This window comes from Euprymna scolopes, chromosome 4, assembly GCF_053919585.1.
Source record: "Euprymna scolopes isolate OS-2025 chromosome 4, ASM5391958v1, whole genome shotgun sequence".
Classification (NCBI taxonomy): Eukaryota; Metazoa; Mollusca; class Cephalopoda; order Sepiida; family Sepiolidae; genus Euprymna; species Euprymna scolopes.
In genome coordinates this window covers 69360317-69373017 of record NC_136485.1, presented here as the reverse complement: position 1 = coordinate 69373017, position 12701 = coordinate 69360317, and the positions used below count along the sequence as shown (strand labels likewise).

At 34.0% G+C, this 12701-nt stretch overlaps 1 protein-coding gene across 3 annotated transcripts in view; it reads left to right on the top strand.

Annotated features, from left to right (window-relative positions):
- The window catches only part of LOC145268252 (phosphoserine phosphatase-like), a 62037-nt gene that overhangs the window by 27610 nt on the left and 21726 nt on the right, over positions 1-12701 (top strand). The window contains exon 1 of one of the 3 annotated variants that reach the window (XM_080123595.1): positions 3019-3157. The exons of 1 other annotated variant lie outside the window; for it this stretch is intronic. The gene's annotated coding sequence lies outside the window, so the exon portion shown is untranslated. Of the gene's footprint in view, positions 1-3018; positions 3158-8099; positions 8289-12701 lie in introns of those variants that run through there. One more of the 3 variants, XM_080123603.1, reaches the window with a different exon arrangement.

The window sequence follows — 12701 nt, the reverse complement described above, 5'->3', positions numbered from 1 at the left end:
CCATCGACAAAATGTTGCATCCCTCTGCCTGTTTTACAAGTATTTTAATGGTGGATGCTCTGACGAACTACAAGGCCTTATACTCCTTCAACGTAAATAGCCCTGACATCTTTTTTTGTTTTTATTACATTTTCACTCCAAACAAGGCACATTGCCACTTTGGTGTGGGGGCTACTATCAGGGGAAACAACTACTGGGGTACTATGTAGGGATTTGGGCAGCAAGATGTTGGTTCACGTTGCACTTGAACTTTTGCATGTTAGTATAGTTGGGGAAGCCGTGACCTGGAATGGAATTCCAAAGTCTAGCAGTTCTGGGGAAGAAACTACTGGAGTAGAAAGATCTTTTACATCTAGGGATCTCTACAGTGTGGGGGTGGGATTTTGCAGCTTGTCGGGTCTGTCGAGGGTGTTCACGTCGTGGGGGCACAAGTGCTTGTAGTTCATCAGAGAATTCACCATTAAAATCTTGACAAGCAACCAAGTCCCACCCTTACACAATAGAGATCCCTAGATGTAAGAAGGCATTCTACTCCAATAGTTTCTTCCTCAGAACTGCTAGACTCTGGAACTCCCTTTCGGTTTCATGTTTTCCTAACTGTACTTACATGCAGAAGTTCAAGTGTAATGTGAATAGACATCTTGTTGCTCGACTCCCTACATAGTATCCTTGTAACTACTGTCCCTGATAGTAGCCCCCTACATCAAAGTGCTACTGTGCCTTGTTTGGGGTGAAAATGGAATAAATAAATTAAAAAAAAAAAAAAAATGTACGTTCCCGTCACGGAACAAAGATGTCATACTCCAAAAATCACGTAAATTGATCAAGTATTTTATTAATAAGAAAAATAAATTTTATGACTAAGGGAGAAAGAGACCGGGCGGGAGACACTGTATGTTTTTTAGAATGTGTTAAAATTCAAATAACCGACAACTTAATTTGACTACCGAGATTTACGAACTGTTCTATTGTGTTTTTTTAATTTATTATTATTCTCTAAAAGTCGTAAAATTTAATTTTCTTAGCTAAAAAACAAAGAAAAAAAACTACTTCATCAATTTACGTGATATCTTTTAAATATGACATCTTTGTTCCGTGACTATATGAAAGATCTTTCTGTATTTTATTTTTTTAAGTAAGCGTAATTTTAAATAAGCACCCATTTTTTTTTCTTTTTTTTTTTTTAATAATTTAGCCGACATACTTGCATAAATCTGTTGCAGACCAAGATATAATAATACCCTAACTCGCTACAAGAGAATAATGAAATGAATGGAATTGAAGAAAACAAAGACTCAATTGATGCATAAGATAAACGTGTCATTTATTTACTGTTGAAAGAATGAATGTTTTAGATATAACATGTGTTCATGTCCGCGCGTGTGTAACCAATGTTCATTGCGGGACTGGTGTTGTAGAAAGAAAAGGAAATGTGTGTTCATCCCAAGTTTGGGTCACTATCGTTTGTTCGCGCATGGGAGAAGAAGTGAGTAGTAGAAATGAGAATGATAGTCCAGCGTGTAGGCAAAAAAAAAGGATAGAGAGTTGACGTCAGTTAGCAGTCAGCTACGCGAAGGTGTTCTCAGGGACCAGTAGTAGATAGAGAGAGAAAGAGTGAGAATGTGTACATACGGTCTGTTAGCTCGTGCCCCACATAGTAGTTAAAGTGGTGTGAGGCACGTGGTGTGCACGCGCATGCCGAAACGGCGGCGGCTAGCACGCCGACCAATCACCTAGGAGGTTAGTCTTGAAAAAAGGAAGAAGCCGGTTGTTGCTCTTTCTTTTATAGGTGTTTCCGTTGGTCTTTTGCGCATGTGTGGATTTCCTTTGACAGCGGAAGTGACGTTGTCCATGTGTGCGTTCGTATGAGTACATGTGTGTACGTTAGCGTGTGTGTATATATACACGTGAATGTGAGTGTATGTACGCGAACGTGAATATATGTATGTGTGTGGACGTGGGCGCGTATGTTTGTGTGCGCGTATGTATGCGACAAGTAATATAGCTTGAAATGTGAATGTGTGTTTTTGTGCGAGACTAGAAAAGGCTCGCACAAATCCAAGACTGCCGTGTCTAGATCTTATCGATATTTAGTACGGCTTCAGCTCAAACGTCTCCGATTACGATTTGCAGACAAACCAGAAATGGCCGAAGTAATTTACGATTTGAAAACCGCGAAAACATTTTTTTAAATAATATAAATAAATAAATAAATGCAGACGACATGAAAATGATTTCACTTTCACATTCTAATATTTGAAAAAAAAAAAAAAAAAAAAAAAAAAAATTAGAAAAGGGTAAAATAGAAGATATCCACTTCGTCACAGCTGTCTGAGCTGTATTGGAAATTGAAAATCGGTGTTAAAAAAATCCCCAATTGTATTTAAAGTCGGATTTTTTTAAAACAAATAATTTGTTTTAAGCATCTTGCTTAAATGTCAACAAATAATCAAATCAACTTTTTTTTATGCTTTTCTTATTTTTAGTTTAATTATTAACTAAAAAAAAATAATTATATTACAAAGCAACAAGCAATCATTAAATCATTTATAATAATTTTTTAAATGATCGAAATCTATGCTGTCTACTATTTTTGTTTACCAATCGACCTTATATCTTAAAGCAAGAAAGAAAAAAAAAAAAAAAAGATGATGTTTTACACAGTAAATATTCGTCGACGGCCGCTGCTCGCTCGACTATTTCGGCCGCAATCGAAAACATTCGGGCCGATATGGATTCCCAGCTAAAGAAGTGCAAATCACACGTGGTTATAAATCTGTAAAATGTTTACATTGTATTATTTTCCTATTTTGTGGGTCAGGTACCAAAATTAAAAAAGCAATAATTCCGTGTAAAGTTCGCAAACAATAACAAAGAAAAACATTATATAACAATAACAAAGAAAAACATTATATAACATTTGCAATAATATATATATATATATATATATATATATATATATATATATATATATATATATATATATATATATATATTAGTTACATAGCCGTAGAATGTGTATGCATGTATGTGTATGCATGCTCATGTGTGACACGAGGAGGTAGAAAGAGATATAGATAGAGAGTAGGAAAATATAAGATGCCGCCAAGGTAGCATTTCTCCACGGAAGTTTTCATTAACCTGAAGCGTTGCTAAGGTAAGTTAAATTTTTGCATCGGATTCAATTCATTTCATTCATAAAAAAATAAATATTGTTACTTTTAATTATGCGATCACAAAAATTAATAGAATTTTAAAACTTTATTTTTGTATTTATATGCAAATATATATATATATATATATATATATATATATATATATATATATATATATATATATATATATAGATTGTATTTACCCACCGGGCAGAAACTGTCGGCTGGGATCACAAAATCTTCAGTTATTACCTAGGAGGAGGCTTTGCCTCTTCTTTTCAAAAAGAGGGGTTAGCTATAACAAAGCATGTTGCCCGAGGCGGCCACATGATTGGATATGCCGACAGGTTTTTAAAATAACATGACTACTTTTATAATGATAGCCCCCTTTTGAGTGTGTGTGGGGGGGGGGGGGCTGGATTTGCTACTTAAAACTTGATCATCGATTATTGGCGAATGACAGTTAAAAAAAAAAAAAAACGACCCTGAGAATTATATTGGAATAGAGAAGGTGTGGTTCTGTTCGGTCCTCCGAGGCATTAATTTTAGTAAAAGCCGGTCGCCTGAGACCTTCCTACACCGGGGAAACAGCTACGGGTTGAATCTAGGTAAATTTAGCAAGAATTGAGAATGCTCAGCTCTTTAAGGAGGTAGTGATTTAGAAGCTAGATTTGCCACGTTAAACTGATGCTGACCACACACTACTATTAGTGACAAAAAATGGTGCTTGTTAAAATAGTCGACAGATCGATACACAGGGAACATAACTCGGAACGCAATTTTAGATTACATGCAATATTTGTAGTCTATAGTGATAGACTTCTTTTATTATTATTAAAAACACAATAGACGTTGTTTTACTCGATGAATTTACGTGTTTTTTGGGATATTACTATTTATTTCCACATGACAGTTCCGTAATATCGCTTTTGCTTAAAACGATATATTTTTTCTTAAATCGATGTGTGCCAGAATTTTGGAGGAATTTTTGACACCCCTAACAAAAAAACTGCAAATAAAATATAAAAAAACTCATGATTTCTCTTTTTAAAGTGGGTTGTTTATTTTCTTTATGGAATATACTTCCAAAATAAACTATTAAAGCCGTTTAAAAAATAATAGAAATATTATTATTTTTTTATTTTTTCAAAAATAGTGTTTAGTGCCTGCGCGCCTTCATGTAGCCATTTTGTTTACGTATGAAATGAATTGACTTTTACGAGTTAATTTGTTTTCAATTTTTTCAGTTTAAAAATCTATCAAAATTTTTCTATTGGTTCAAATTTTACGATATTTTCAGGTTCAATGTGAAATTTTATGCTCTTTCCAATAAACCGAATATAATATTCTAGACAAGTTTTTTTTTTTTATTCACCCCCCCCCCCCATTTTGAAATGTCTATTAAAGAACTTTTTTTTGGTTTGTATTACTGTACACATAGATTCGAAAAAGTTGTCAAAAAAATTTATAACATCTTTTCCTCAACTTACTTGTTAAAGAGTGTCGGGCGCCATTTTAAATTTTCCAACACATCGGTAACACTGCATGTTTTTCGAGCTGAATAAACATGTTACATTGAATAAAAACACAAAAAATGTATCCATTTTAGTAGAAAAGTAACTTATCTTGCCTTTGATAATATTTGTTTGTTATATATTTGTTTTTTGACAACTTTTTCGAATCTATGTGTACAGTAATACAAACCCCTTTTTTTAAAATGTTAATAAATACATTTTTAAAAATAAGTATTTTTTTTACATTTCTTAATTGGAAAATTCATGAATTAGGATTTTTTATCAAAGTATTCACACATTTTTTAAATTAACCTTTTTTTTTCGCAGAATTAAAGAAAAAAAAATTATTATTCTGAAGAATCTACTATTTAAGTTTTTCTTTTTTTTTTTTTTTACTTTTGTCAACGGATCATTAAATCTAAGAGAGATAACCAGCAAATTCATAGCAAAAATAAGCATATTTGTCAAGATATAATTTGGGACCCTGAAATAATCAGAACAATGAAAGAATGTTAAATGAAAAAAAAAAAAAAAAAATGATTACACGATTACTGTAGCCGAGTTCCGGAAATTGCTGAAACAGTTTACGAAAAGGAAACAAGTTAGCGAAGTTAATCAACGAACTTAAAATATAACGATGTTAAGTAACAAAAAAAAAAAAAAAAATTAATTAACATGCACAAAACAAAAGTAAACTGTTACAAGGTAACGATATTAATTAATCCACAACAAAAAATCAAATAAAAGTCGCTCGTGACACCACCCGCCCCGCCCCCCTGCCCCTCAGTGTAAATAGAATTTTTTTTAACATTAAACAGTTCTGCTCGATGTATGTCGGCGCGTTACTTACGGTAAATTGGGGAGGGGGGCGTTACTTTCGGAAAAACGGTAAATTAAACTGTAGGAAGCACCTGCTGTGCTGTCTGTACTTGTTCTATAATTGAATACCCCCCCCCTAAAAAAAAAATAAATAAATAAAATAAAAATGCTTTTGTAAACCGCTCGTGAAAACTTATATTTTTAGATCAATTAAAAAGCATCGAAAACTACGTAACACAGAAAAATGAACCACATTTTTTTTTTGTTTCTGAAAACTTATTTCAAATGTCTGCTAAAAAATTCTTTCGCGATGTGACAAGTCACCTTACTACGCGCGTCCATGCGCGAACGCATCATGTAAGAATAGCATAAACGTATCCCAACTATCATCAATGGCCCTGAGGTCATCTCGTCAGCATCAGACAAGGCCAGACTATTTGCCAAGAACTTTGCAGCTAATTCTACCCTATGCGACAATGGCCATCAACTCCCTGTATTTCCTCCTATAACAGACAACACGCTATGCAACATACAAATATCTGTGCGTGAGGTCGCCAAGCTAACCAAGAACCTTGATTCCAGTAAAGCAACTGGCCCTGACGGCATTCCAGTTATAGTGCTGAAAAAGCTCCAACCAGAACTTGCCCCCATACGTACAAAATTGTTTAAGCGTTGCCTTAAGGAGAAATGCTTTCCAACACCCTGGAAAACCTCATCAGTATGCCCTGTATTTAAGAATTCAGGTGAAAAGTCCTCTCCCTCTCAATACAGACCAATAAGTCTCCTGTGTGTCATGAGTAAGTTGTTGGAATCCATATTAAATAAAGGAGTAGTCAACCACCTCAACAGAAACAACCTTCTTAGTGACATGCAATATGGTTTCTGCTTTGCAAGATCTACAGCAAATGTGCTAACGGTTATATCACATAGGATTAGTGAATCTTTTGACAAAGGCTTCCTTTCCAGGGCAATTGCTCTTGACATATCGAAGGCCTTTGATAAGGTATGGGCCTACTTCACAAGATTTCCAGCTACGGTATTACTGGAAACGTTTTCTCAATCATTAAATCATTTCTCTCTGATAAGCTCATAAGAGTAGTGGTTGATGGGCAGAAATCAGAGGCCCACAGTATTAATGCTGGAGTCCCCCAGGGGTCCATCCTGGGCCCAACTCTCTTCCGTATCTACATCAATAATCTCCCAAAACACATACTTAAATCATTCGTTGACATCTATGCTGATGACACGACCATCTATGGCAACACATCAAAGGCCGTAAATGACAACGTTCTCTCTAATTCTCTCTCCTCTGATCTTGAGCACGTGGTACAATGGTGGAAGAGGTGGCTGGTCACTTTTAATTCATCCAAAACCAAGCTTCTATCTTTACATCATCAACACTCTGATCCCCATCTGGCATCAATTGGAATGGATGGCTCTCGTCTTGGGAAGGCTCCATGTTTTGACAAGCTTCTGGGTTTGACCTTTACTCCTGATCTGAAATGGAACACGTACATCAAATCTGTTGCCAGGGACGCTGGGAAAATGGTGGGATCCTTCTACTGCTCCAGAAGATATCTCACTACTGATGCAATTCTCTATCTGTATAAAAGCCAAGTACGTCCAAGGATGAAGTACTGCTGCTACATCTGAGCAGGAGCTGCTAAAAACAGCCTATCCTGCCTTGACAGAGTACAAAATAGACTTCGTGGTTTAGTAGGGGATGCCCTTTTCTCTTCCCTGCAACCTCTCTCCCACAGAAGAGACGTTGCGAGCCTGTCTTTGTTTTATCATTATTTCCATGGCAGGTGCTCGTCTGAGCTCCAATCCCTCGTCCCCCCTCGCCAATATTTCACGAGAAACACCCGTCTGGCTGAAACTACTGTCAATAATTTTCCCCACTCTTTATCTGTGCTTAAATCCAAACGTAGATTCTATGAGCAAAACTTCTTTCTTAGAACTGCACGTCAGTGGAACTTTCTACCGCTTGCCTGTTTCCCACCTGACTACAACTTGGACGTCTTCAAGTCCAACATAAACAAACTCCTCACAAACCACCCTCTTAAGTAAGACACTCTATCAAAACCTCCAATACTAATGATTACTCCAATACTATCTCATTGATTACTGTACACGCAATAACCCTTATCCCTGAGTGGCCTTCAGGCCTTGATAAGTGGTGACCCCCATGTAAAAAAAAAAGAAAAAAAGATGGCGGTGAGTTGGCATAAAATAGTGCGAGGGTTCAGGGGTTAATACCATGCAAATGGTAAATTTGCGACAGGTTTGAATATCAGATTCGTTTTCAGCGACCCCGAAAACCTATTCAAAACTAAATTTTATTGGTTGGTGTTCTGTTGTAGTTAAAGTAAACATTTACCAATACTTTTTAAAATCATTTTTTATGACTTTTCATTAAATTTTTATTAAATTGTTAGATGATAGTGAAGAATAGTTAACCTCACCCTTATTTTTTTTTAAATTTCAAATGTTCTAAATATATTTACTTTTAAATTCGTGGAATTTCTTCAAAGAAAGCCGATTAATAAAAGAAACACGTTCCGAGTGGTGAACGCTGAGTTACGTCCGGTTATTTTAGAGTAAAAAAAAAAAAAAAAAGGCGGAGTTCCTGTGGCGTGCCGCGTGCGCGTAGACCTTAAGTTCGTGTTTAATTTACAATAGAAAACTGAACAAGCCGTGAAAAGTCGTATTTTTTTAATTATCTGATACATAAGTCTCTATTGGATGATATTAACAAGAAAAAAGTTTTAAAAAAAGTGAAAATTGTGGAATTTATAAGGTAAGGCAAGGCTTAAGGCTCAGATTCCCAACGTCTGCCCAGTTTACTTTTGTTTTGTGTACGTCAATTAATAAGTTTATTTTGTTACTTAACATTGTTATATTTTAAGTTCGTTGATTAACTTTTTTTTTTTTTTTTTTTTAAATTTCCGAGACTAATTTCAACTTCACCCTGCGCTTGCAGGTATAGTATAGTATTCGTGTAATCATTTTTTTTTTCTACTGATTATTAAGCATCCCAAATTATATCTTGGAAAATATGCTTATTTTTGCTGGTTATCTCCCTTAGATTTAATGATTCGTTGATATAAGCGCCCTTTTTTTTTTTTTATTTATTTTAATTTTGTTAAATCTACGCAAGTGGTTGTATATGGAATCAGGTGGGTCGAAAAAGTTGTCAAAAAACAAATATATAACAAATAAATGTTATCAAAGGCAAGATGTTACTTTTCTACCAAACTGGATATATTTTTCGTGTTTTTATTCAATCTAACATGTTTATTCAGCTCGAAAACCATACAGTGTTTACCGAGGTATTGGAAAATTCAAGATGGCGCCTGACTCTCTCTTTAACACGGTAAGTTTGGGAAAAGGTGTTATAAATAAAAAAGATAGACAAAATACTGTTAAAAACTCGCTCAATATATGTTACCGTGACATAGGTTGACCTATATTCGGCGGGGTTTTACAGTATTTCGTCTAGTTTTTTTTTATTATTTATAACACCTTTTCCCAAACTTACCGTGTTAAAGAGAGTCATCATGCGCCATCTTGAATTTTCCAATACATCGGTAAACACTGCATGTTTTTCGAGCTGAATAAACATGTTATTTTTACACTGAATAAAAACACAAAAAATATATTCAGTTAGGTAGAAAAGTAACTTATCTTGCCTTTGATAACATTTATTTGTTCTATATTTGTTTTTTTGACAACTTTTTCGAATCTATGTGTACAGTAATACAAACCCAATAATATTTATATTTTTATATTGTAAAATTCTGATTGGTTAAACTTTTTGTTACTTGTCCAGTTTACAAACCAATGTCTGAAAACTTCGCGTCGGGAAGATTCCAACGTAAAGTTCATTAAGCTTAGACAACGTGGCGCTTATTTGGAATTTGATCTTTATCTAAGGGAGATAACTAGCATTTACTAAGGAAATAATGCTATTTTGTTCCTATTTACAATGCCTCCCCACGGGACAGAGTTAGACACCAGGGTCGTTTTTTAACGTGGAGAAAAGGAACAAAAATAAAAATTGTCTCAGTCGTGAAGGATTTCTCTTCCACTGACAGAGAACAAGAAATTGAAGTGCAGCATCTGAAGAACAGATACTACACTTTGATCTTGTCCCGGTGGATAATTTAGGACAATTTATGTCGCTGAAATGGTCAGTACAAAAAAAACCAAATTTTTAAAAATTTCTATTTTGCCAGGACGCTAAAAAGGAAGATTTTTTTTTTATATAAATTCAAAAGTTCATCTTTTGAACAACGCTGAAATGATCAGTAGAACAAGGAAACAGGTTTCTTATATATAATTTCTCCCAAAACCTCTGTCCTTGATGGAGAGGAGACTAAAACTTGCTGCTATGGTTTCAGATGATCAAGGAGAGACTTGATTCCAAATATTTCTATTATGTTTTAGGGTTTATACAGTATCTCCCCTCTTTTGGAAATAGGATATGATTATAGATATCTTCAGTACCAAATAATCCTTGTACACTGAAATTTACTTTATGTATGAAAACCTAAAAAGGGAGATATAACGTATGAGAAATATTTGGAATCAAGTCTCACCTTGCTGTTATTTCAGATCATTTGAAACCATAGCAGTAAGTTTTAGTCTTCTCTCCATCAAGGCTAAAAGGTTTTGGAAATATCAGATATTTTGTAATTCATATGCAAAACTAAGAAGACAAATGACTATGATTTTTCAGAATTTTATTTATTTTTATTTTTTTATCCTACCAGCTATCAAGCGGTGCCAGGGGTCAGGGTGGGATTTGGCCTTCTTTTGCCTTTATTAAGTAGAGTGCCTACAGTTCTTGACCTGGTGTGGCTGGCGATGGTGATGGTGTTGAGATTCTTTGCTTTTCATCATTGTCAGTCACCTCGTCTTGCTTGTCAGAAGTGGAGAGGAGTGAAGGAGGAAGAGCGTTTTGGGGTTTATACAGTATGTGAAGGACGTGCTGATCGTAACTCTTTTAAGAAAAATGTTTTTGACGTTAAATATTATGTTCTGGATTTTTCTTCCTTTATGAAAAAACCATTTTCAATTTCATTCCCAGTTAATAAAAAAGCAATATGGCTTCACCAACTGGGAAATTATTAGCCTCAAAGGATTAATGGAGAAATCGTTTAGTTTTTGAGATTTTTCTGTAAGAAACAGAAATTTAATTTGCCGGCCTGACAAGACAGGCAGATTCAGCTCATGCATTTTCCATGAAAGGAACTAAGGAAAGAGACCATTTCACAGGCTATTCTATTGACATTCCATTCTCATCAGGACATTTTTCTTTTAAAAGAAAACAAAATCATTAGAACCAGAAGGTTCTAGATTGTGAGAATGCCTCTCAAGAAAAGGACTGAGAAAAAAAAAAACATTTTTAAAGACCCCTTTTTGCATGCCTCTTTTCTTTCAGATTTTACAAATCAAGTAAGACTATTTTTGTATGATTATTTTGAAAGGGACCCCATATATTTTCCCGTTTTATTTGTCTCTATCGTTTAGATAAATTTAACTATCGTTCTATTTGATAGAATTAATTCCAGAATTAGTCTTTCAATTAGGAACCCATTTTTGTATGTTCTATTGTTTTATTTTTATAAATGGTACCTGAGGCTAATTGTTAACCCCTACTTTGGGAAATAAAAGCAATTCAGCATTTATTTATTTCAATAAAACTTGACTAATTTATATTTTTTGAGTTTGGTTTTCATTTGCTCATTTTTTATATTTTGCCTCCCATTTGTTTGTCTCTTTGTCTTTATTTACAATGCTTTGCTTAAATTCTCCAGCACTTTGTTTTATTTTTTCCTCACTTTTTAAATATTTGTTACACTGAGAAAAACATGTTTTGGCAATGACAACTACAAAATACGTCAGATTGAAACATTGTATGGCTGTAAAAAAAAAAAAAAAAAGTGCCAAAAATAGGTTCTGGATGATGGATGATTCCTTTAATGTTCGACCTTAAGGGCAAATGTCACATAATCCACTACACAATTCAGGTCATTACCTTTCTAACAAGCTTTCATTTATTAAATTTTGATCAATAGTCGCTGAGATTTGGAACTTATAAAATTGTCAAAAGGTGATATATGTATATATGGATATATCTATACTCATAGCCAAATTGAATATTGAAATGGTTCTTTGGTTATATGGAACGAAACTACATGAACATTTGCAGGCTTTTTGAGAATTATGATACTATTCTATGGTAAAAATTTTTATGATAATTGGTTAAAAAGAATCTATATTTTCAAATCAATAAAATTGTCCTGCAGACTAGCTTCAGTTTTGCTGCTTTGGTTGTCTCCTCAGTGACCTTGCCAGGCCACTAATAAGATCTCTCTCTCTATCTATCTATCTATCTATATATATATATATATATATATATATATATATATATTACTTATTTATTGTTAAATAAACATGTTTACATCCTGCTGCTACAAACAGCCATTTGTTTCAATTAAACAACAGATATCATCAGGCAGCGACTTGACTATTCAAATGTTCAATGAATAATCATTATTCATTGAACATTTGAATAGTCAAGTCGCTGCCTGATGATATCTGTTGTTTGATTGAAACAAATGGCTGTTTGTAGCAGCGGGATGTAAACATGTTTATTTAACAATAAATAAGTATTATTAGCTCTTTTTTATTGAGCACTATCTAACAACCTCGTTGAATTCATTAGTTTATTACTTTTGAATAACAAAAACCCGAGTATATATATATATATATATATATATATATATATATATTAGTGGCCTGGTAAGGCCACAGGAGAGACAACCAAACAAAAAAAAAAAAACGTCAGCAAAATTGATCCCGAAGCAGCAAAACTGAAGCTAGCCTGCCAGGACACTATATATATATATATATATATATATATATATATATATATACATATATATATATATATATATATATATATATATATATACATATATATACACACATACAAACATAGGGGACAGTAATTAGCTAGTTCTAGCATATGCCTTCAAACTTACAAAAACCTACTAAAACTCTGTACATCTGTCTGTTTGTCTCAGCATTAGCATTAACCCTCTCCATCCGATTGCAGGAACACAAAATTGGAAGGTGGGGATTGAAAAGCTAGTGTTCAAAATGAAGAGCTTCTTGACCCACAAAAAATGATTGAACAAACCTG